This window comes from Schistocerca serialis, chromosome 3 (genome assembly GCF_023864345.2).
Source record: "Schistocerca serialis cubense isolate TAMUIC-IGC-003099 chromosome 3, iqSchSeri2.2, whole genome shotgun sequence".
In the NCBI taxonomy this organism is placed as follows: Eukaryota; Metazoa; Arthropoda; class Insecta; order Orthoptera; family Acrididae; genus Schistocerca; species Schistocerca serialis.
In genome coordinates this window covers 336,336,569-336,361,559 of record NC_064640.1, presented here as the reverse complement: position 1 = coordinate 336,361,559, position 24,991 = coordinate 336,336,569, and positions in this window count along the sequence as shown.

Genomic DNA, 24,991 nt, shown 5'->3' with positions numbered 1-24,991 from the left:
ATGGAAGATTCAGATTTGTTGGATTATGGAAATGTGTGGTGTGCATTTACAGAAAAGGCACATAAGATGCCAATGTGATCGAATATGTTTACCAGCTGAGTACGGCAGCAAACTTGGAAATAATGAAGTAAAGCACTACTAGAAATGTCTCTGTTCCGAATCGATTCCCAGTGAAGGTGAGTGAGAATCTAATTCGAGACCTACTATAATGTATTGACGATTATAATCCATTATAAAGTCGGAACGGAACGATGTAGGAGCATTTTATTGTCGCGATATTTCAGTAATACACCTAGTAGACTTACAAATGTATGATTTTAGAATTCACTACCACAAGAAATCACACAGTGTAATTTCGTGCAATTATGATACGATATATGCACCATCGCAAGATGCAGGAAAATAATTAACACAATACTTAAATCACTGTCTAATGGCACTAAATATACGGGGACAACAAAAAAGAGAGGTTCGTATGAGAATGGAAGCGACACTACCTTGATAATCTACAGTACATAATGAGTCACATTGTACCTCGGAGTTGATGGAAGCCGTGAGAACGATGCATCAAATTCACATCTGGCCACCCATATTTCGGTTTGCTGTGGTTTCTCTAAACCACTGTAGGCAAATGACAGAACGGGTCCTTTGAAAATGCAGAAAACATTTCCTTCCCCAATCTTCCGTGACCAATAAGTTCATCGTCGACGGGACGTTGAATCATAATCATTTTTCCTTTTTTTCAAAATTGGCACAACTATTCATCAAGATCACTTATTTGCCTCTGTGCTGATTCCTTGTAATTGGTTAGTATAGTAAAGCCTCACAATCATTATTTTAACTAACAAAAATTATTCATACGTTCCATTGCAGCGTCTCCTTGATGACACGTGACAGTCGTCACCTCGGTGTTGAGCTTACCTCTAAACTCTAACAGGATTGGGAGGATTTTCGCTGTCCGTAGTCAACTACTGGTGATATTGTGCCAGGTAGATACCGTTAATTATTTGCGGTTTAGGTAGTACCTCGTCGGAAGTCAACGGTTGCTCCTAACAGCGTACTTTTACTATGTGTGTGACTGTACGCAGTAGTTGGGATAATAGTCCATTCGGAACACATCTAGCCATCCCCGATGCTATATCATCACTGCTCTTCTGTTTAGACTTGGATGCGGCAATTAAAATGTCGTGCTATTGCGCTCTAATAACGGACGAACTTTCAGTGCAACTTCAGTCAATATTACTCTTGACGTGGAGTTAACAATACGTAGAAGAAGAAACACTTTCCTACATCCACAGTAGTAGCATCGCAAAAGTTAAACTTACGTTAGGTACTTACAGTAAATTACTGCAACCAACTGAGTGGCCGAGCGGTTCTAGGCGCTACAGTCTGGAACCGCGCGACCGCTACGGTCGCAGGTTGGGATCCTGCCTCGGGCATGGATGTGTGTGATGTTCTTAGGTTAGTTAGGTTTAAGTAGTTCTAAGTTCTAGGGGACTGATGACCTCAGAAGTTAAGTCCCATAGTGCTCAGAGCCATTTGAACCATTTTGAACCAACCAACTGAATTAATTTTGAAGTGATAATATATGGAGCTATTATGCAGTTTTCCCCCTTGTCACACTTTGTTAGAAACAGTTGCAAATACAGTCAACATCTTTGTATTTACGTTTGCTAAATCACCTATTTTAAATTTTGAAGGACGAATAAGATAAATGTTATGAATACCAAAATACATGAATTACACTAATAATTAGTCAACTTTACAAAAATTACAACATTTTTCAACACTGTCACACAACAGCAAATTTGTACACAAAAATCATCCTGAAGGGAAAGACATAAGCAGAAATAAATGACAAGAAGAAATAGTGGTATTAAAACGCAACAAACAAATAGAAAACGTTGACACAAACTTATGATATTCTAGCAAACTTATACTCGCATCGATCTAACGAAAAAACTGGATCAGTTTTTCACAGGGCTAGACGATACTACACAGATAAAATATTACATGAAAACGACAACACAAAATATATATACAGCCGCTCATTGTAAAGGAAAAATATACGTCTACTAGCTTTACAACACGCCTGGTAGAGTTCGTTTAGGCACTATATTTAGTTAGAAGTGGTACACGTTTATCCAGTTTTCTGTAACTTCACGCAAAATCGCAAACTGCCATGACTACAAGACCATGGCGAACACGGGGAATGGAGCAACTGCTTCCATAAAATTTATGAGATGTCACAACACAAAATATATATACAGCCGCTCATTGTAAAGGAAAAATATACGTCTACTAGCTTTACAACACGCCTGGTAGAGTTCGTTTAGGCACTATATTTAGTTAGAAGTAGTACACGTTTATCCAGTTTTCTGTAACTTCACCCAAAATCGCAAACTGCCATGTCTACAAGACCATGGCGAACACAGGGAATGGAGCAACTGCTTCCATAAAATTTATGAGATACTTTGTTATGTAAACTCGAAGGGTTTTCCGACGTCATAGCCTTATAATAAACGTCAGACTTTCCGTCGAGAGTGAGTGTCTCGCTACCACAATATTTTGATAACTCCCTGACGCTACTGAGATTTCACGACGGCACTCCATACTTATATTCTTAAGGAGGGCCCATAGATTCAGCGTGTTCCGTATTTTGTCCATTATCAATAGACCATGAGCGTCCATAGCACAGACACATTGCACAGCGTTTTTATTCCGTTTCCCGTTCGTTATTTGGGGAAATTCTATTCCATACTAGTTGAGTACTTGGCGTCGCTAGGGTATGTATATATTACCATTCCATTGGCCCACCTCTTTTTCTTCCCCTCTCTGTCCATGTAGTCCTCCGTCTTCCCTGTCCATCTGCTACTCCCCACTCTTTTTGTTCATCTACTCCTGCCCCCTCTATTCATCTCCTCCTTCCCTCTCTCTATCTCCTCCTCCCTTTCTCTGTTTATTTCCTCCGCCCCATCTCTCTGCCTATCTCTTTCTCTACTTTCTCTTAGTCAATCTCCTCCTCCCCCTGATTCTGTACATCTCCTCAACTTTCCTTCCTCTGTCAAACTGATCACCCCATCTCTCTCTGTCCATGTTCTCCTCTCCTCTCTCTCTCTCCATCTCCTCCGCCATTTCTCTGTTTAATTCCTCCTCCCAATCACTCTGCCCATCTCCTTCTCTACCCTCTCTCAGTCCGTCTCCTCCTCCCCCTCTTCCTGCACATCTTCTCAACTTTCCTTCCTCTGTCCAACTGATCTCACCATCTCTCTCTGCCCATGTCCTACTCTTCCCTTTTCTGTTCATTTCCCCCTCCCCTTCCCTGTGTCGATCTCCCCCTATCTCAAATCTCTGTCCTTGTCTACTTCCACCCCCCCCTCCCCGTCTCTGTCTGTCCACGACTTCCTTCCCCCACCTCTCTCCTGATAGTAACTCCCACCCAAATAGAAGTTTGCTGGTTCCTTCCACCCCATTGTATTTCTTTCCAGACACTAACACATGTACCACATTTGGTAAATATTGATCCAAGGGTTGACCCGCGACTTTGACAGAGAACGCACATGTCACATATTTCACACATATTTGCACCCATGTTTCACTTGGATCGGTAGCTTATTTCATACAGCAGTTCAAATTTCACGCAGCTCAATTTGTATGACATCATATCTCCTGAAAAATGAGTCGTACAACGATATTATTTTGCATGTACACTCAGTGGTGTATTTCTGTACTGTTTGCGACATGTGTTGCGAATAGAGTTAGTATTATAAATCAAAACGTCATGCTGCTGCTGTTTTTCATTCATCTTAATGTTTATGACGTCATATTTCCTGAACTGTGTGTCGTATAATGGTATAATTTTGCAAGTACATCCAGCGGCATATGCTACTCTGTATGCGGAACGTGTTGTGAATAGTTGGGAGGGAGAGAAGTAATAAATTTATACGTAATGCATGATGCGGCAGTTTTTCACGCATTAAAGCATTTTACGTCATGTCTCGTGACCTATGTCGTACACTGATATATTTCTGTATCTGCATTCAACGTCAGATGCGGATACTATCTGCGAAAAGTATCATGGAAAGAATTAGTAACAAAGAAGTAATAAATGTAAACGCCATGCATGATGCGGCAGTTTTTCACCCTTCTCAGTGTTTAGAGGTCATATCTCCTGAAATGCCGGTCGTACAACGATGTAGTTCTGCAGGTACATTCGGTGGGATATGTGAATACTGTCTGCATAATTTTCCATGACTAAAGTTAGTAGTAGAGAACTAATAAATTTAAACACATTCCATGTGCGGCAGCGTTACTGCATGAACGACGAAAATGTAGTAAGCGGTAAACTTATTTTCCTTTCATCACATTGTCAGCCAGAAAATGTTTGTTAAAGGCTTGAAATGATGTGTAACACTCGTTTCAAGTCACTAACTGCTCTCATTCTCAAGTACTGGATGAATAAATTCGCTGAATTAGCTCGTCGTGAGCTATAACACCTTTTTATTCCCACCGCCACGCCCTCTATCTTTCTATAGGTAAGCTGTTCTTACCCCACAGCGATTCTCTCCAGACAGTAGGTGACATGTTTACCAAATATGGGTGAAGTCGGTTTAGTGGCTTAGGAGGCGATGCGGAATATACATTTATACGTATATGCCTCTATACGCTGCTGGCCATCCAAAATGCGACACCAAAAAGGACCGGAAGTATCACAGCCAAACTGATTTGGGAGATAACACGTTGTACAAAGAAAACATGATTGAAAATACACCCCGCTGAGAAGTGAGGAAGTTGGGGAAAACAGTACTGAATGTTGCCCCCACTGCTGGCTATAAACGCTGCTACACGACTCGTCGTTGAATCAAAGAGGGTCCGGAGACGTTACTAGAATATAGTAGACCACATATTGCCATAGATGATCTGGTGTAACTGCAGGTGGTGAATCCCAGGCCAGTCGTTCTGCAATCATCGACCAGACGTTTTCAGTAGAAGAGAGGTCGGAAGAACATGGAGGCCAAGGCAACAATGCAATCCGATGGACGACGAAGTAGTCTTGAACACGGGATGCCATGTGTGGTCGCGCATTATCCTGTTGCAATGTCGATTTCGGCAAGCCCCGAATGTATGGGAGGACAACAGGCCCAATACTTCAGTGATGTAGCGCTGGCTAGTTAGTGTAGCGGCAATGCATAATGGGGGGGGGGGGGGGGGGGCGGGAGGGGGATGCGGAAGTGGAATCCAATGGCACCCCAAACCATAATGCCGAGTACAGGACTAGTATGGCGATGCATAAGGCAACAGTTCAACAATCTCTTATATGGTGTCTCCGGTCTCTAATCTGACCATCGTGCTGGTGCAGACAGGACCGGAATTCGTTGGTAAAAACAATGTCGTTCCATTCGGTTGTCCATGTCCGTCGTTCATTGCATCATTGCCGTTGCAATCGCCTGTCTACATCTACATCTACATGGATACTCTGCAAATCACATATAAGTGCCTGACAGAGGACTCATCGAACCACCTTCACAGTTCTCTGTGTCCCAGTCTCGTATAGTGCGCACAAAGGACGAACACCTGTATCTGTGGCAGTGACTCAGTGGTAAACGCAGCAATGGACGCATTGCGAACAGTCCACTTTGCTTCAAACGACGTCGAATGGTACACACGGACACAGCTTGTTGCGCAACAGACCGAATTTGTTGTATTATGATTAATGATGTGGCAGAGCGATCCACTTATAGTAAGGCAACGAGGTGGGTGCAACCGGTTCTGTCGGTTCGTCGTCCCTCTTGCATCCAGCGACTACAGATTCGCATCACAGTTGCCTGGCTCCGTCCGACAAGATCATCGATTTGTCAGAAGGATAATCCGCAGTCCCGATAGGCAACTATTCTTTCTTGGTCGAGCTCTGAAACGTGCTCGAAAGACGCTCGCTGTCTTGTACGAGGCATACTGAAGCTGCTTACGCAAAACAACTGCACTAAAGAACAATTCCAGAACGTTCACATGGGCGTCTCTACCCCCTTTATATAACGCTTGCAGGTGGCGATACTGGCGATCGTGATGGGCGCCAGCAATGAAGCTCTAATCATGTGCATTTCTCGTTGCCGCAAACTCATGCTGATAATTCCACCTGATTCTAATGCTTCATTAAGGATGCTACACTTTGGGTGGCCAACAGCACTTGGTGATGGGAAACCACGATCAACTTTTGGCCCGTTTTGACACTAGACGCTTCGTTATGACGCCCTTCCCAGCCTCTAATTCTGCCCGCGTTCCATTATTGTTACAATAGTTGGAGAACGTATTTCGTCAATTTTCTATCATCCCCCGAGTTTTGGAACCGTGATAAAGCTTTTCAGCCAAGCTGTGTCAAGATGAGCCGACGGAATCATCTGTACTTACCTCTTTCATGTAGTGTCAGCAGCGTACTGTCTCTGCTCCACTTATAGATTGTCTGCAGTCTCCGAATCTTCGATTAGTATGTACCCTGTTCCTCTATCAATGAAGTTTATGCCAAACTAATGTGTACGTACTGCTGTCATTGCTAACCTTCAGCACAATCGTTAGTTCAGAAGTTCAGTTCGATTCTTATCAGAGTTCACTTCGTATTTTCGTTAAAGGTAATGTTCTACCACAGCGGATTGGCTTGTGTGTAATACACAAGCGTGCTTTTTATGGTCCGTACGTAGAATCTCAACTACCGTAACTGACTGTTTACATCAGGCCATCCTCATTTACGTTTGGTTGGTTGATAAGTTTATGAAAGGAGACCAAACAGCGTGGTCGTCGGTTCTATCGAATTTTACGGAAGGATGGGGATGGAAGTCTGTCGCGCCCTTTCAAAGCAACCATCAGAGCATTTGCTTGAAGCGATTTAGGGAAATCACGAAAAACGTAAATGAGGATGATTTGAAGTGGGTGTAAACCATCGCCCAGCCGATTGCCAGTCCAGTGTACTAACCACTGCGCCAGGTCGCCTCATTTACATAGAGTGCGATATAATCCAGGCTTTCGTAGCTCCACGTACTTCTTGATATTGTTCTGATAACGACGGATATGGAAGCTGAAATCACATACATTTCATATCACGCAATAAAAGTATTCTTCGGATATTGGCAGACACTCGGTCACCTTTTGAGTCAGGTATTGTCTGTTCTACAAAAACTCACTGATAGCTTAGTTAGTCACAATCACGAAGGGAGTGTCTCAGTGTTATCACGTTATTAAGGTCCTCAACATGGTACACAACCAATGAACTTGAATCAATTTTACGAAGTGTCATACAATATTAACAGGCATTATCTGCGTTATTCTCAGTAGTGCGTTAATCAGTATCAGTATTTAATCAAGTGTCGCACGTGTCGGCAGGACAGTATGGTCCAAAACGGTTCGTTTTCATCTCCATCGATGCGAAAGACGCCGCATTGTCGTCAAATAGAAATACTTGCTCTAGGAGGACGAATTACCCCAGACGGTGTCTCTCCACGATTAAAGCATACCATCATTTCATTAATTAAATGTAAGAACCTTTTCTGAAGATTTTGGTTACAACACAGACATTTAGCTTTTAAGCCGAAAACTTAAATAATAAACTGATAATCAGTGGAAAGGTGTAATTATGTTCGTCTCACTTAAATGGAAATAAGCACTATCTTCACGCTGTATTTTGCAAGAAGCAGATCAGCACTTAATTATCATGTTACTATTAATCAACCGAGAAAGTGTAGAGCAACACAAACATTATGATGTAAATCATAGCCAGATGTTTGCATGTGTATTATAGTGTACGAGTAATTTGCATCCACCTGTGCACCTCATCTGTCAGAAGCAGATGTGATGAAAATTCATGGAGTCACTTTATTAATATGTTTCAGACTTCTTCAAGCAATTAGCTTCCAACGGAGCAAGGCACACATAAGGAAGGAGTGTGTGTGTGTGTGTGTGTGTGTGTGTGTGTGTGTGTGTGTGTGTGTATGTGTGCATGTGCGTGTGTGTATTTAAATCTTACTGCACTTGAGTATTCGCTAGTTTTGCGTTTCGTGAGTAATGGTCGTACCGAATGAGTAAGCCAGTCAAGTCTCACTACACAAGAGTCGCTTTAACAGCTTCAGTTCTACGAGCACCTCTGTCTTACTTCTCATTTCTTACAGAATATAGAGGATTAGCACTCCTCCACAGTTTAAACTTCTTATTAAGTTTCACAGCTTCTCGCGCTTCATTGCTGAGAATAATATTTACTAACTATCTTCCTTCACTCACAGTGTTAGTCCTCGATTATCTGCCAGTATCTAATTGGTTACAAATGTTATTTAATTCACTATAATGTCTATAAACTTCGTACGAATCATTCCTGGAACCATATCTTAGATTTCGTATAATTTTGGTGAAACTTCAGTAAATGTGGTCGGAGTTACTAGGCAGTATCCAGGATGAAGAAACGGTAAATATCCACACTGCCGGTGTCCTTTAAATTTCCCGGTTCGTCTTATGATGTCTTTCATCCGTGTTGGCCAGGGACTTGACATCCCACATACTCACTGTTTCATCTTAAGCTAGCTTTGGTCTGATGACATTTTCGAATATTTATCTCAGAGACAAAAATCAAGTAAATTTTGATGGTGATAGCTATTTTTTCATGAAATTCAGTGCCTCGTATGATGTACAATCTTCTTCTTTGGATGATACACGGAACATTTAGCATATTTCAGTGAAATTAATAACATTCATTCGAGTCTAAATTAATTACAATTGAATGTTACAAATTTGCGATCTTTTGGTTTTCTGCTACGTAACAATGAATAAATCTTCTCATCTGCCTCTCACTGAAACTAAAATTTAGCCGGTGTGACACCGGTCGTCGTTTGCGAAGCCTGCTGTGCCACATTTAAGGAGGAAGCTAGTCCAAAGGATTGGTGTCTATTAATGTTCTGCCGTTCTAACGCACCGCGGATAAGGGCATCTCTTTTGAAAATGAGAGCATTAGATAATAAATATCAATCCGTACACTCGGTGTGTGTCCTTTCGGCCATATTCAAAACACTGAAGAGGATATTCCGCAGCTATCGAAGGAACAGAGTAAAACCAGCTCTAGATTGTGGGCTATGTTGGAAAGAATGATATCTGTTATCTGGGATCGGAGGCAAAATTCCGAAATCTCTAGCGACTGGTAGAAAATTGAGGACGGCCTTGCAAGAGAAATTTCAACGAAGCTCATAATCTGCAGCATTACCACAAGAATTGTTCATGGTCACCTCATTTTGGTTCTAGCAGAAATCTTCTACCAAAGACGTCGAAGCTTCTGTTACAAACTAGGCGGCGACTTCCTTGACTTGTGCAATACCGTCGAGAGTTATGAGGACCACCTAAATGAGTCAGGTTTACATTACGCATCGGAGACTACTATTTAGTTAACTGAATGCGTGTGAAAGACACGCAAGCGTTTCTTACATTAGAATCTTAAGCATGGCTGCAGCATCAACTATGCAAATGTAATATATCGAATTAAAACAGACACCAGTAGCGGAAGGCAGTAGTCAAAAGGTCTTGTTCTAGATTTCAAACGACATAAATGGGCCTTCTTCAGAAGTCTTATTACCTAGATATAAGTATATACAGATAAAAGCTGCGTTCAAAAATTAAGATTTTATAAAAACACAATCAAGGTCATTAGAATATGCAGTAAAATAAGTCCACTTGTTACCATAAATGCAAACTGAATGGCTACGTCAAAACACACCACATCGGCCGACTGGCCAAGTGCCTAACATGGGCACCGATACACTACTGGCCATTAAAATTGCTACACTACGAAGATGACGTGTTACAGACGCGAACTTTAACCGACAGGAAGAAGATGCTGTGATATGCAGATGATTAGCTTTTCAAAGCATTCACACAAGGTTGGCGCCGGTGGCGACGCCTACAACGTGCTGACATGAGGAAAATTTCCAACTAATTTCTCATACACAAACAGCAGTTGACCGGTGTTGCCTGGTGAAACGCTGTTGTGATGCCTCGTGTAAGGAGAAGAAATGCGTACCATCACGTTTCCAACTTTGATAAATGTCGGATTGAAGCCTTTCGCGATTGTGGTTTATCGTATCGCGAGATTGCTGCTCGCGTTGGTCGAGATCCAGTGACTGTTAGCAGAATATGGAATCGGTGGATTCAGGAGGGTAATAAGGAACGCCGTGCTGGATCCCAACGGCCTCGTATCACTAGCAGTCGAGATGACAGACATCCTATCCGCATGGCTGTAACGGATCGTACAGCCACGTCTCGATCCCTGAGACAACAGGCGGGGACGTTTACATTACAACAACCATCTGCACGAACAGTTCGACGACGTTTGCAGCAGCGTCGACTAGCAGCTGGGAGACCATGGCTGAGGTTACCCTTGACGCTGCATCACAGACAGGAGCGCCTGCGATGGTGTGCTCAACGACGAACCTGGATGCACGAATGGCAAAACATAATTTTTTCGGATTAACCCAGGTTCTGTTTACAGCATCATGATGGGTCGCATCCGTGTTTGGCGACATCGCGGTGAACGCCAATTGGAAACGTGTATTCGTCATCACCATACTGGCGTATCACCCGGCGTGATGGTATGGGGTGCCATTAGTTACACATCTAGGTAACCTCTTGTTCGCATTGACGGCAATTTGAACAGTGGACGTTACATTTGAGATGTGTTACGACCCGTGGCTCTACCCTTCTTTCGATCCCTTCGAAACCCTACATTTCAGCAGGATAATGCGCGACCGCATGTTGCAGGTCCTGTACGGGCCTTTCTGGATACAGAAAATGTTCGACTGCTGCCCTGGACAGCACATTCTCCAGATCTCTCACCAACTGAAAACGTCTGGTCAATGGTGGCCGAGCAACTGGCTCGTCACAATACACCAGTCATTACTCTTGATGAACTCTGGTATCATGTTGAAGCTGCATGAGCAGCTGTACCTGTACACGCCATCCAACCTCTGTTTGACTCAATGACCAGGCGTATCGAGGCCATTATTACAGCCAGAGGTGGTTGTTCTGGGCACTGATTTCTCGGGATCTATGCACCCAAATTGCGTGAAAATGAAATCTCATGTAGTTCTATTATAATATATTTGTGCAATGGGTACCCGTTTATTAGCTGCATTTCTTCTTTGTGTAGCAATTTTAATGGCCAGTAGTGTATATTTCAAAAATATGTCAAATTATTAATTATTAAAATAAGCCACAACTTACGTTTTACATGCTAATCATGATGTGCCGCGAATAGTGTTACTCACAATTAAAACTGAGAATCGTAGAAACAGCCTTCTGGCCTTGTGATTCATAAAATAATACACATATTCGTAGAAGCAAGTGTGACCAGTAACGGATAAACATGCGACTGACGGAGCTACATTCATGTGTTAACAGAAGTTCAGGAACCTGCGCGTAGATGTCGCTGATACACCCTTGCCGCCTATAGCCGCAGAAAACAGCTGGTGTAACTGTACCATATGCTAAAATCGAAACATTTTTGCTTCCCAAACTCTGAAGAGAGTGAGTGACAGAAAGCATCAGAAATTGTTACAATAGGACAACTAGGTTGATGAGAATTACGTGAGATGTGACATGATTATACAGACATGTACAAAATTTTATTGGCAACGCTTATGAAGCGATTGGCATTCAGAAAACAGTATACTAACCCGATGTAACAATTATGTTAATTCGAGCAGAGGACGAAAACCATGGAAGAAATTTTTATTTCTCAGTTGCAGCTGGTCGTTCAAAATAGCGCCCTTATTGTTGAAATGCATTTGAAAATATGAAGGACTTCCAATAAATCCAAGCTACTCGTATATTCCTTCTCCTCTCTACGCAAAATAACAGTATCTTCCAAATTACTTGGGGAATGTCCGCTTTGAACGAGATGCTCAGCATATGCGAAGCCATTAATATTAATACCCCCTTTTCCTAGCAAATGTTCCTTGTACCTAGTTTTAATTGTCCTCCCCGTCCGACCTATATAAAAACCTGGGTAATAGTTACATTTTATCTCATAAACTTACGATTGTGGAAATGGTTATTTTTTACGTCCTAAGTTGTGTATTTACTTTGGTCCCACTTTGTTAGTAGTTGAGAAAGACGCATTGCTGCTGTATTTCTCAGAAAGAAGTCATCTAATTTTATACGAAGCATTGCCTAGAAACGGTATGAAAACGAAGCATATTTCCCCATCCACATCTTCCCGTTTACTACCTCTAATGTTTTGGATGAGAAAACCTCTAAAGTTGTTCCACATTAGAGGGTAATAAGCGGGATGATTCGGACGGAAAAAACGATTTATTTCCACACCGTTTCTAAATAATATATCGTATAAAATTAGACGACTTCTTTCTAAGAAATACAGCTGCAATGTGTCTTTTCAGCTAATAGCAACTTGAGAGGAAAGCTAATACACAACTTAAAACGTAAAGAGTATCCATTTTCACAGTCGTACGTTTATAAGATTAAATGTAATGAATTCCAACGTTTTTATATACGTCGGAGAGGGAGGGCAATTAGAAGTAGGTACAAGGAACATTTACTAGAAAATAGTGGGTATTCATGGCTCCACATATGCTGAGCATCTCGTTCAAAGCGGACATTCCCCCAGCAATTCGGAAGATACTGTTATTACAATGAAATGAATACCCGATTCCGAAAGAACAGATACCATCGGTGACCATGCAGCTCGCTAAAATGAAATTACAATGAAATGAACATCCTTAGCTGCTTACAGGCGTTGAAATACGTCAACGGGGACAGATGAAAATGTGTGCCCCGACACGGACTCGAACCCGGGATCACCTGCTTACATGCTTACATGTCCGACAGAACAGATACCATCTCAGTATACATATATATAGGCTCACCGGCCACTTGAACATCTTCTTCTTCTGTGCGAATGCACAAACAGTGCCCGAACTCTTACGGGAATCGGCAGTGCGCAGCGAGTAAAGAGTATAATGGGCGGGGGCACTACGAATATAGTGCGGGTCAATACGTTCAGAATGTGGGTTTCGCGGGAGGCGTGCAAGAGATAAATCCCTGCAGTCGCGCTATCCTCTGAGTCCTTGGTGACTCAAATGGCAGAGCTTCTGCCATGTAAGCAGGAGATCCCGGGTTCGAGTCCCGGTCAATTCACACATTTTCATCTGTTCCCGTTGACGAATGTCAACGCCTGTAAGTAGCTAAGGGTGTTCATTTCACTGTAATTTCATTCTAACGTGCTTAGTATATATATATGGATACTGTTATTTTGCGTTGAGAGGAGAAGGAATATACGAGTAGGTTGGATTTATTGGAAGACCTTCAAATTTTCAAATGCAATTTCAACAATAAGGTTCAAAATGGTTCAAATGGCTCTGAGCACTATGGGACTTAACATCTGAGGTCATCAGTCCCCTAGAATTTAGAACTACTTAAACCTAACTAACCTAAGGACATCACACACATCCATGCCCGAGGCAGGATTCGAACCTGCGACCGTAGCGATCCCGCGGTTCCAGACTGAAGCGCCTAGAACCGCTCGGCTATAACGGCCGACCCAACAATAAGGGCGCTATTTTGAACGACCAACTGCAACTGAAAAATAAAAATTAGGTAGTCCGGCTTTCGACGCCGTGCAGTGCGGACGTGTTGTTGTTTCCGCCTGCGAAGCGCGCGCGCTCGCTGTTGTTTACGTTTCAGCGGCCGTCACTTACGTGTCGCTTACGTGCACTAGAACCATGGCCAACCGTTTCCGAAAATAAACATTACGATTCAACTTCTGCAACGACTACGCACGACCAAAGGCCTTGGAAGTGGAACGCTTCCTACGCGACGTTGCGAAGATACCAGCTTCCGACATCTTGGGCATCCATTTGTCCATATTTAGCAGTACCGTGTACTTCAAAGTCGTCAATGACGCGGTATGTGAAAGAATACTTCGTGACACCAACCATGGATTACGCTTTTGCCACGCCGACGGCAATGTCGGAGCGGTCACTGTCGACCATGCCGGCTTCGGAATGCAGTCTGCCTTCGGCGGTGACACAGTGCGGACCGTGTTGCCTGCCGGCCGCGCTGTGGTGCGCGCGCCTGTTTGTTTACGCCGGAGCAGCTTCGCGTGTGCGGTGTTTTGAGTCTAGAACGTGATGGCACACTCGTACAGAAAAACGACCTTGAAGTTCAGTTTTGCGAACGACTATACACGACCGAAGGCATACGAGATCGAACGTTTCGTAAGAGAAGAGGTAAAAATCGATCCACAGGAAATCGTGGAAATCAATTTATCGATCGTTTCAAGCGTCGCCTATGTCAAGCTTGTTGACGAGGCTGCTTGCGAGAGACTTCTACAACGATCACCGAACGGGTATCGTTTCTGTCATGCCAACGGGAATGTTGGTGTGGTTACGGTCGATCACGCGGGAATGGGGATCCGCACTATACGAGTCTTCGAACTTGCGTTTGAGGTCCCGTCTGAACTTGTTACAGACGCCTTTCGACCATACGGTACAGTTCTATCCCATGTGGCCGAAAAATGGACGAGTTTTACCACGTACCCCGTTTTAAATGGGGTGAGACAAATACGGATAGAACTGCGAAAGCACGTCCCCTCTTATTTGTACATAGGAGGTTGTCGAGCGATTATAATCTATGATGGGCAACCTCGCACTTGCTCGGGGTGCGGGAAAGAAGGTCACGTGCGCTCGGAATGCCTCCAGCGACGTTTAGTGCAAACCCCACGGGATGACGTTCAGACACCACAACAGATGACTGTCTGACCGTTGACCTATGTGGAAGCCCTGAGAGGCGACGTGAGGGAGAATTCCGATGGGCACCAGCAGCTGCCCCCTATAGAGAACGTGGAAACCAACGGACTGGAACTCAGACCACCGGTTCCACCACAGCAGACACAGGACACCACACAAGAGATGCAGCTGACGGCCGCTCCAGGCTCATCCGTGGTGGCTGCCAGTGCTTCCACCGAGAGCGTGATAGGCCAGGCCCAAGACGGAGGATACGCAACCCAGACGGCCGATGCGGAAGCAAGACAACGGAAACAGCGTTCGCCGAAGAGAAGAAAGAAGCGTCGACTGACTTCTGCTGACGATAGCCATAGTCCCGAGGGGACAGTGGATGACAACGACAGTATTGACCTGAGACCAGTGGATTCAACAGATACCGAGATGACGGTGCAGGAATTACACTGCGACGATAACTTGAATTCTCCTCCTGGTGACCGGAAGGCAGAAGTGGAGATGACAATTGTCCAACATCAGAGCGGTGACAAGGTGGCCTCCCATCCTTCGACCAGTTCCGGAAATATGCTGGGGGACTGGGCGCAAGAAATGGACCAACAGGAACAGAATGAAAATACGAACGCGACGATTGAGGATAGACCCGGCCAGAGGCCGGGAGGGGTCGGGAAATGTTGAACAACTTAGTGTGGTGAGGAGCGCAGGGCGTGCAGATATACGCTTAATGACACCGCCCTTCAACTGATGAACACACACCAGGCGTACCGCATTCCAACGATAAACATTAATGGCATTCGGACACCGCTTAAAATTAAAATGCTGAAAGATATGTTGCGCGCTGCGGACGTGGATATTGTACTCCTACAAGAAGTGCGTTTCACATCGCCGCCAGAGTTCTACGGCTACGAGGCACATTATTCAGTGCACGATGAAAGTGGATGCGGTGTGGCGATTCTCACCGGGGAAGGAATAGAACTGGAGGACGCCATGTCTCTCCCTTCGGCACGTGGCATAGCGATCACTGTCGACGGCGTTCGTTTCATCAATTTATACGCGCCATCTGGCTCCACAAAACGAAGAGAAAGGGCGACATTTTACGCCGAAGAGATAGCACCGTTGTTCACTGGACACTATGATAACTATATAGTGGGCGGCGACTTTAATTGTGTCGTCGACAAAAAGGACCAAGTACCTCATTACGTGCTGCATGGAACTGCGTGCGTTGATTACCGAAATGGCGCTTCTGGATACCTGGGAACTGCAGCATGGCGACAGGCCGGGTTACACGTTTGTAACGGGACACTCGGCGAGTAGACTTGATAGAGTGTATCTGACACGAGCTCTACGGACGGCGATAATGGATGCCGAAATCCGGCCAGCGGCTTTTACGGATCGTATGGCGTACGTCTGTACCATTTCACTAACGCGTCAGAAGATATGGCGGAGTAAGGGTCCCTGGAAAATGAATTGTGCACTTTTACGTGACGCGGCATGTCGCCGGTCGATAGAGGCGGCATGGGAGACCTGCGTTCGCCGCCAACGAGTATACACCTCAGTTCTCCAGTGGTGGATCAAATGCGCAAAACCAACGTTACGGAGAACGTTGATACGATACGGGCAGGACAAATCGCAGTGGAACCGCAAGACGGCTGACTTTTATTTTACAGCCCTGAGGGAGCTGATGACCCAACAACCATCGCCGGAAAGGCACACGGCCATGCGCAGGATAAAAGCCAAGTTATTACAGCTGACGCGACTAAGAATGGAAGGTATAATGGTCCGGGCGAGATTGGCGGACACAGTTACTGCCGAAACCCCCTTCATGCACCACGTAGTACGTGAACGCCAACGACGACGCAGGACATTGATCAGGGAACTAATCTCTGAAACTGGCCAGCAAGTTGTGAACCAGCGTGATATTGCTCATGTGTTTACTGACTATTTCCGCCAGTTACATGGACCTGTACAAGTGAACCACGAGACACTACATAATGTCATCTCGGAAATGCCAGATAGAGGACCACCACTGGATGCAGAGACTTTCATCACAGCGATAACAGAGGACGAGCTGACAGATTCAATTGCCAGGGGGGCTCCGAACAAGTCCCCAGGACAGGATGGCTTCCCAATTGAATTTTACCGCGCCTTTGCATACCTCATGGGACGGACCTGGATTCAGATGTACAACGAACTCCTGTTACCACAGACTGAGATACCTGCCGAGTTCACGGAGGGTATCATCATCCCAATACCCAAACCACGCGGTGGCAGAAGGCCAGGAGATTATAGACCACTCACTCTCTTGAACTGCGACTGTAAGATTTTCGAGCGCATCCTTGGGGCCCGCCTACGGTCTTCAATTTCTGATAGACTCCTCATAGATCAAACTTGCCTCGGCCGTAAGAGTAATGTACATACGGCGCTCGGTGACTACCGCGATATCATCGCATTAGCAGCGGCATGCCCAGTGCGTGGAGCACTCGTTGCTATTGACTTCGATCATGCGTTCGACAGAGTAGATCATACCTTTTTGCATGCGGTGATGGGCAGATTGGGAATCCCACAGGCCTTCATTCTAGTGATCATGCGACTGTTACACAGCGTGCGATCAAAGGTCTCGGTGAATCGACGGGGCACTGACTACATTGTTATTTCAAGGTCAGTTCGTCAAGGTTTCCCCCATTCGATATTTTTGTATGCAATGACTTTGGAACCCTGTCTATATGGTCTCCGAAGACGGTTGGAGGGAGTGCCGTTGCCACTGCTGACCTTTTATTGCCGCGCTTATGTTGACGATGTGATGCTGGTGGCAAGGACAGGCGACGAAGTACGTACGGCGTTGGCATGGATACAGCGATACGGGATGGCGGCACGAAGCGTGCTTAATCTACAGAAATCGCGCTGCATGAATGTCGGTCGAGGATTACAACCGGGGGAGGAAGGCCCACGCATGTTAGTTAAGACCATAAAATGTCTAGGTGTTACATTCCTCATGGATGTGCAGCGGACAGCAGCGGATAAGTACCGACGCATATTGAAGCTGATGCGGACAATGGTGACGTTACAGAAATTAAGAGCGTTGGATATGATTCAGAGGATGACCTATGTTAACGTTTATCTAGCACCGAGACTCACTCTCGTAGCGCATGTCCTGCCTTTAACGCGCACAGTGGTATCACGGATACAAGCAACTTTCGGAACCTACGTGAGTGTGGGACACCTGTTTAAGATCCAATACACAACGCTTACGCTACCTGGAGAGGGTGGACTTGGTCTAGTGAACGTATATGAAAAGGCACGGGCGTTATTCGTCAGTACGATTTTCCGACAATGGCGCGGTCAATTTTGCAATATCTCGGGTGCATTGGCCGATGTACTAGCGCCCACTTCAATGCTGCCCCCAGTCAATGTGGGACATATTTCACCCAAGCTGTCACATTTCAAGTCTTTTTTTTTTTTTTTTTTTTTTTTTGAGCTTAGCTATGTCAGAGATTCCTTCCCAACAACACGACTACCGACGACGCGAGATGTATACCAACTCTTACTGCGCCGGTGCCCCAGGAATACCCTGGAAAAGAAGTACCCAAACAAGAACTGGCGACAGGTATGGCGCGTTATACGGAACGTTTACCTCCCAACGTCGGTACGCTCAACATGGTATGTGGTGGTAAATAGGAAGTTCGCAATGAATCAACGGCGGCACGCGATTCATTTGGCATACACTCCACTATGTTTAGGCTGCGCAACAGTGGACACTGATGAACATCGTTTAGCATGTAGTGGGGCGGCTCCAGTGTGGCACTTAGCACAACAGATACTGGCGCTCCTGTTACGCTCCGCCCCTCACACAATTTCGTCAGACACACTTTTTTTCCCCCAAGAATCTTATTTTCCGGTCCAAAAAACCAATGCAGCGACGTGGGTACGGGGAATGGTGGTGGGCTACGTGTATAACGAATCGGAAAAGGATAAAATTGATTTTTGGCATTTTCTCCTGGATGGACACACAAAGTTGCAACGGCATAAGAGATATGGGCAAGACTTCGCTAGTTACTTGCGTCTTACATTTACCGACCCGACGGCCAGATGGGGTGTGACGGGTGAGAGATGAGATAGACGAAGAAGCCGAGATAGACATCGGTCACACTTACGGACCCTTAGTTAATTTCGAGGAGACGACCCAGTCTTACACCAATGTCTGGGGAACGAGTCGATAGATGGCTCTCTTGCTCTATCGAACGTCTGGTCGTGAGCAGGTGTCGCCCCCTACACGAATTTCATTTCATTGCTACAGGAGCATGTTTCTTTTGTATCTGTACTATCCGCAATGTCTTCCTGTCTTTCATTTGGGCATTTTCAGTTATCTTCATTTCCTTAATTAATTAATTTTCTAATTAGCCACTATTTGTCAACATATGGACATTGTAGACACAATTTATGCGGTAGTACAACTACATGTATGTCAGCAAAGGTGGTAAGCCTAACTTCGAAAAAAAAAAGCGTGTTCCGTCAGAGGGTTAGTTGCATAAAAAAAATTTAAAAAAATATTAAATAACAAATAAAGAATAAAAAAAGAAAAAATAAACATTAAAAAAAGTGGTGGAATGCTCGCCTGCCACGCGGGTGGCCCGGGTTCTATTTCCGGCCGATTATAAAAAAAAAAAGATGGTAGAGCAATTGCCCGCGAAAGGCAAAGGTCAAAAAAAAGATGGATAGAGCGTCTGCCATGCAAGCAGGAGATCCTGGGTTAGAGTCCCGGTCAATTCACACATTTTCATCTGTCCCTGTTGACGTATGTCAACGCCTGTAAGTATCTAAGGTGTTCATTTCACTGTAATTTCATTCTAACGTGCTTAGTATATATATAGATGCTGTTATTTTGCGTTGAGAGGAGAAGTAATATACGAGTAGGTTGGATTTATTGGAAGACCTTCAAATTTTCAAATGCAATTTCAACAATAAGGTTCAAAATGGTTCAAATGGCTCTGAGCACTATGGGACTTAACATCTGAGGTCATCAGTCCCCTAGAATTTAGAACTACTTAAACCTAACTAACCTAAGGACATCACACACATCCATGCCCGAGGCAGGATTCGAACCTGCGACCGTAGCGGTCCCGCGGTTCCAGACTGAAGCGCCTAGAACCGCTCAGTTATAACGGCCGGCCCAACAATAAGGGCGCTATTTTGAACGACCAGCTGCAACTGAAGAATAAAAATTTCTTCCATGGTTTTCATCCTGTGCTCGAATTAACATAATTATTGCATCAGGTTACTATAATGTTTTTTCAATGTCAAACGCTTCATAGGCGTTGCCAATAAAATGTTGTACATGTCTGTATAATCATGTCACTTATCATGTAATTTTCATAAGCCTAGTTGTCCTATTGTAACAATTTCTGATGCTTTCTGTCACTCACTCTTTTCAGCATCTGGGTAGTAAAAATGTTTCGACTTTAGCCTGTGGTGCAGTTACATTACCTGTTGGCTGCTGCTGTAGACCGCAGTGTATCAGCACCATCTAGGCACAGGGTTCTGAACTTCTGTTCAAACATGAATGTAGCACCGTCAGTCGCATGTTTATCTGTTACTAGTCACACTTGCCACTACGATTATGTGTATTATTTTATTAATGACAAAGCCAGACGGCTGTTTTTACAATTGTCAATATTAATTATGACTAATACTATTCGCGGCACATCATGGTCAGCAGGTACAACGTAAGTTGTGGCTTATTTTAATAACTAATTTTTGGTATTTTTGAAATACGTCAGTGCCCATGTTTGGCACTTGGCTTGTCGTCCACTCTCCTGTGTTTTGCACGTGGCCATTCAGTTTGCATTTATGACAACAAAGTGGACGTATTTTATTGCATATTTTAATAACCTCCACCATAACATACATATGTAACGTTTCTATAAAATCCTAATATTTGAACGTTGCATTTATTTGTATATACCTATTTCTACGTAATAAGACTTCTGATGAAGGCCGACTTGTATGGGTCGAAATCTAGGTCAGGACTCCTACCTTCCGCAACTGGTAGCTGTTTTTATTCCACATATATTAGATGACACTCCATCAAGTGAGAATAATGATAGAGCTACAGGGTATTGCAAAGTATTAATGTATGGTCCACATAATTCCGCTCGCGACCCCCCCCCCCCCCCCACACACACACACACACTATACACACAATCATATAAGGCTATTCTAGTTATCAGCTGCCAAATCATTCACAACAAAGTGCCAGAGTTTAAATCAATCTTAAAAATCAACGGAAGGTGCTACTGCAATACAATTCATAGTTGATAACACTATTACTCTCAGACAATAATTGTAGCTACGCGAGGGGTTGAGGTTGAATTTAATTTAATTTCATGATTTGTTCTCTAGGTCATCAAGCTCACACCCAGTTTTAAGGAACTCTTAGCTCACTAGCGCACATGCTTATTTTGTCATCACTGAAGAAGATTAATCACTGAACATTCAAATAGAATAGTTAAAGTTTTGAAAAGGGTTAGCGTGATGATAAATTCTGCTACAAAAATACTAATTCCTTTAACTGAAAACTACTTAAAATAGATAGTTCGAAAGGTCACTCATGACAGAAGTACATTAGATCCAATGGTAACGAATAGATCTGGTATCTCTGAGGATGTCAACACCAACTGGTGTGTCACCATAATGTAGTGGTAACAATGATTATTACAGTAGCACCATGTAGTTACACTTGTAGTGCAGCTACTCACGGAGGTCCAGTGTGGGCTATTATATCGTATGTCAGCGAAACTTTGTAGATATTAGTAGATAGTATAGGGGGTTTCTGGAACACATTGAGAACGTATACGTACCGTCCTTAGCACCGTACCACTCCGTGACGTCACTACTGCTCGCTGCTTGCTCTGGCAGCTCTCCAGTGCAGATGTTACGCACGTGCGCACACACACACACACACACACACACACACACACACACACACACACACACACATACACACACACACACCCACACCCACCCACACACACACACACACACACACACACACACACACACACACACACACATACACACACACACACACACACACACACACACACACACACACACACACACACACACACACACACATTCAGCATGTACTATGCATTTTTTTTAATTTTCTTTTTACAAATTTATCCAGCTGTTGTGTGCATTGCTGAATCCAAGCCACTTTACCAAAGCTTTTCTTCCTGTCTTCCGTATTATTTTCTCCAGAATATATGATGATGGATATTTAGTTTTTTGTAACTCTTCAACATAGAAAGCTCCAGCTATGGGCTGTGATTTGTAATCTTCAAGGAGATACGTTCTCGGATTGGTTTCTTGCACTTTACGTATTTTGAAAATTTCCGTTGACCAGTTGGCGGTGTACCCTTTGTCAAAGACTGTTTTCTGTTTACTAATTCTGACGTAATCACCAACTTTGAGTTTTGACCGGCGTGGATCAATCATTTTAATTTTGTTATACACAGTAGATAGAAGACTATTATCTTTTACATCCACTGGTCGCATTTCAATCGTTCTGTGTGTCATGTGATTATACTGATGGACCAGGTCTTGTACAGTGTTAATCCATTTGTAGGAGCCCTGAGCAGTAAATTTTCGGAACATAAGACTCTTGAGAGTTCTGTTAAAGCGTTCAACTACGGAAGCATTCATATTTGAAAAAGTGGAGTAGTGATTAATTCTGAGTTTCTGCATTAACTTTTTAAAACTAGTATTATAGAATTCTTTTCCCTGATCAGTTTGTAAATTTACTGGGGCCCGCTTACTTTTTATATATATTTTTTTAAGTGCGTTTGCAACTGCAATTCCAGTTTTAGTCTTCAGAGCAGCGACCCATGCATATTTTGAATAAACGTCAATTACTGTTATCAAATACTTATACCCAGAATTCCATTTAGAATATGCAAGCATATCGACTAAGTCTGCTTGATGGAGATCATCAAGTCCTTTCGTGATAACTGACCGCCTGGGGTACGTTCGGCGAGCAGGACGATGAAGCTCATCAGCAATGGCAGCTTGCATCTTCTTTTTTTTTTCTTCTTCTTCTAACTTGCTACTTACTGAAGGCAATATGCTTTTCGAAATGACACAGTTGTGATAGAAATGTTTGCTTATATGGAGCTGGAAGGGGGGCGGAGACACGAGGAGGAGAAAGAGGAGCAAGGGAGAAAAAGAAAGATAACACGTATTTTAGGAAGACGTTTTATTTTCAAAATACCATTGCATAATTAATCGTACATTAGTCTTTGCTAAACATCGATCATTTTCCTCATCAGCAATATTGAAAGATTTTTTCACCAATTTCAATGATGGACAGTCGAGAGATTGCATGTTAACTACTCTGCCATGATCTGTGCCCAATAAAGTCGTCGTCCAATCTGCTTTTTCCAGACCCATTACCATAATGTAGTCACAAGATTTGCACAACTCCCATAGCGTATTTCTCGCAGTAAGTAGTGACACTCCATCCATTCCCCACTGCTGATGAAGGTGATTGCGTGTCACCCACGAGTTTATCCTCTGAGTTTTCTCTGATAAGGTGCTGAATGCTAAAACTTGTGCGATAGTGACAAACTGCTCTGCAATAACTTGATTGCCGTCCACGAGGATAGCAGCAGCTTGTTTAGGCACAAAATTATTTGCATCGTCTTTGAATCCTTGCAGGTCTACGAAAGCTATCTAAATTCTGTCATGATGTGAGAAGGAAAAAAGAAAAAAAAATTGATGAAGGTATCGTCCAATTTCGTTTAATGTTGCTAGTATCATTGTATAAATCCCAATCCATCACCGACTTCTCTTACCTGACAAACAGATAATGTCTCTCTCTCTCTATAGACGATAATGGCGATGATAAGAGGAGCAGCCACCTCAGTGAAACGTAGACTGATAGCAGCTCTCTAAAAGCATCTCATTTTATCTGCTATTTTTCAAAGCAAAAAAAAAAATATATATATATATATATGGATGTAGAGGATGCTGTATGTCAATAATAGCAATGTTAGCAAACAGCAGGAGGTTCGCAGCTGTTCCAGGAGGGGGGCTTTAAACCCCAGCTGTGTAGAAGGAAGACAAGAAGACGAAGTCGGCTGGCAAAAAAAAAAAAAAAAAAAAAAAAAAAAAAAAAAAAAAAAAAAAAAAAAAAAAAAAGAAAATTTCATTGCTGAAGGGCATAGTGAACATCAGCGCATGTGATCGTGGCTGGCGGGACGTACCGTTTTTTCTTGTTCTCAACCATCTGGCGTAAGCAGTTACATCATCATCGCCCTTGCTTTCGGGCTGGCGGTCATTGTCCTCGTGCAACAGCTGATGTTATGTGAACGCATAAAGTGAATGCGTGATACTGCAGGGTGGCAGAAATAAGTTAAAGCTGCCTTTTATAATATATGCGGACACTGAGTGCATGCTGCAACCAGTCGCTGGCTGCAGTAGAAGTAGTAACTCTGATCAAATACATTTACATACACCATTTAGTATTGCATATTACATACATTGTACTTATAATGATGACTATTCGGAATTTCAGTTGTATCGCGGTCGTGATTGCATGCAGTGGTTCACGAAACAGCTGTATGCAATTGCTGAGTATGTGAATGGTTTCTTAATACAAAATAAAGAGATGATATTAAGCCCAGAGGAAGAATCAGCCTTTCACTCTGCACAGATCTGTCATATTTGTAAGGAAGCCTTTGAGGCAGGCGATGTGAAGCATCGTGACCATTGCCATTTCACAGGTGAGTACCGCGGTGCAGCGCATGCTAGCTGCAATGTAAACTACAGACCTTTGTTTACAGTGCCTGTCGTATTCCACAATCTGTCCAATTATGATAGTCATTTCGTAATTACAAATATTTGCGAGCAACTAGTGAATGCGACCGGGGGGAGGAGGAAAACTAAATTAAATCCAGGCCGCGTTTCTATATTACCATCGAATATGGAGAAATACCAATCTTTCACGAAGAGCATTCAAGTAACACGTAATGACCGGCACTGCTACATAAATTTCCGATTTATAGATTCATTTAATTTTTTATCATGCTCGCTAGAAAAGTGTGCATCTTACCTAAAGCCAGAGGAATGCAGGATAATGAGGAAATACTTTCCTGATGATCGTGAATTTTATTTAGTCAATCAGAAGGGTATATTTCCATATGAGTATGTGAGTGATGAGAGCG